The following is a 2,640-nucleotide window of genomic DNA, read 5'->3' as shown; positions in this document are numbered from 1 at the left end:
TTTATAATTTAATAGTTTATATTTATAGTAACTAAAATAGTAGTATCTATATAATATTAATCTTTTAAAAAGATATAATATATTTGATATTATTTTAATATCAATTTTTATTATTTTTCATATTCAACTTTTATTATATTTGATATTAATGTTTTATATAATGTTTATGTCAACTTTTATTATTTTTCATCCTCAACCTTTTTTTTCACATACAGAATTGTCCCTAAGGTTCAAGGTAATTTTAAAATAGCCCTTTTTCAAAAGATTAATATCTTAGGTGACAAAAATGTCCCTCTCTTTCTTCTCACCTAAACCCCACCACCCCACCCCATTCCATCACCATTTGCATCACCCCATCGACTATCACCTAATCACCATCTATTCATGTATATCTGACAAAAATATCCAACCTACATAAACAGCTACACACAGATCAACACCAAAACAACAATTCATCACCAAAACCATTGTCACTAACAAGAAAAACATCATCATCGTCAAAATTCAGAATCATCAACACAGCTTAGAACTAAAATTCTTCTTCTTCTATTAGCAAAACTCATATCCAATTACAATAACCAATAATTCCTAAATTCATTTTCAATTGCAAGAGACCAAAAATTCATAACCCTAATTACCAAGAACATTGAACAAAACTTTGGTTTGTTTTGAATGTACTGTCTGAGAAAGAGACATTACTAGAGGACGCAAAGAACACGACCACCACCACCACCACCCCGACAACGACAATGAACTCGAGTTCAACGGGACAGGCGCGTTGCTGCGAGAAGACGGTGACTCGTGGCAAGGCTATGGCGCAATCCGTCGCGAGTGCGACGTGCTGCGAGGCGCGGCTGAAGGCGACGACGACAAAAATAATGATATTTGAGTGAGGGTATAATTGTCCAAAATACTATTATAAAACTACGTTTAATGTCAAGTACGATTTTGTATGCAACAAAAAATTGGTGATCAAAAACATTTTCCATCTAAACCATAAGGTTCACAATTGTAATTAATCTTTCCTCTAACTACTATCATGTTTTTTCTAGACTAATATAAGATAGTAGTAACAATGCTTACCTATTTAATTTTATTCATAAAAATTTAATTTAAATATAAATTTTTATAACTTTAAAATTTTTAATTAATCATTTCTTTCCTAACTAACCACCCATCTTTTGTAGGAATAAAATTATCAATCCAAATTTTATGTATACTTATTTCGTTTGAACTATAAATAAAATATGTAAAATTCTAAAAAAATATAAATACTTCTTAAATTAAACATATTGATAACACAATATTTATTTCATTAATTTATATATAAAAAATTCATATAAAACAATATTTAGCATTATTTTCAAAAAGCCTAAATAATTCAATCAAAAAATATTTCATTAAATCATTTCAAACTATTTTATTTTTAATTTCGATAATATCTTTATTTATATTGTATTTTTTTCACGGGTTTAACTTAAAAAGTAGACAAAGAAAACAACATGACATAATATATACTCATTTTTTATCCTATTTTTTATTTTTTATTTTTTACTTCATCTTCTTTAATTTTTATTTTACTTCAATAATTAAATACGCCTCACATTATTCATGTACACTTTTAAATTTTCTATTTTATCTATATTGGATTTATTTCATTGTATTCTATTTTCCTTTTTATTTACATTGTGTATTTCTTATTATTAAGAAACAAAAATCACCTCAATACTCTAATCAAATCTAACAAAGACAGACTGTGTGGAGGCTTTTACTATTGTCAATAATTTATAAGATTGCTCTGGGTTTATTGATCCTTTGGTGTTAAAAATCCGAGATATCATGTCTTAGAAATGGCGTGCTGATCTTCGGTTGATCTTGAGAGATGCAAATACAGTAGCAGACATCATGGCAAAGACTGCAATGAGGACTATTTCTCCCCAAGTGGAGCTTTCATTGCCTTGGAAGAAGTTTGAGAGTAGTATTCAGCGAGACTGCCTTTCTTAAGCAGTTTATTGTTTTTTTTTTTTTTTCCTTAGTTTTTGTTTATTTTCTTTTAAGTCACCAAAAAAAAAATCTAACAAAGACACCTCCATGTATTAGTTTCATTCTATAGAAAATTTTTCTTTTGAACCGTTTCTCTTTTGTATTTTTTTAACTCCTTACAAGAAAAAAAAGAATAACAATAAACCGTTACAGAAAGTCCATTTTTTAAGAAGAGGAAATTCAGCTTAATAAATCCTTACGTTTGCAGAGAGATTATGTGAGGCGCCAAGCCAACCATGAAAAACCCCTCTTCTGTCCTGCCATTTCTCCACAGCTCGACTCCTTAACCATGTGTTCCTCAGACATTTACGCAGAAAGAATAAAAAATTTCTGTATACATGTTGATCTATATACTATAATTCCCTTTTTAATAAATATATTTTTGGTGCAATTGTCAGTTGTCACACGTTTTGTCATTTTGCCAATAATAATAATGTTTGTAGTAATGTCCACAGCTCGAACCATGTGTTCCTCAGACATTTACGCAGAAAGAATAAAAAATTTCTGTATACATGTTGATCTATATACTATAATTCCCTTTTTAATAAATATATTTTTGGTGCAATTGTCAGTTGTCACACGTTTTGTCATTTGTCA

The sequence above is a fragment of the Arachis ipaensis genome, chromosome B03, assembly GCF_000816755.2.
Source record: "Arachis ipaensis cultivar K30076 chromosome B03, Araip1.1, whole genome shotgun sequence".
NCBI classification, from domain to species: domain Eukaryota; kingdom Viridiplantae; phylum Streptophyta; class Magnoliopsida; order Fabales; family Fabaceae; genus Arachis; species Arachis ipaensis.
The sequence above is the reverse complement of the archived record's forward strand: the minus strand, read 5'-3'. Positions refer to the sequence as shown.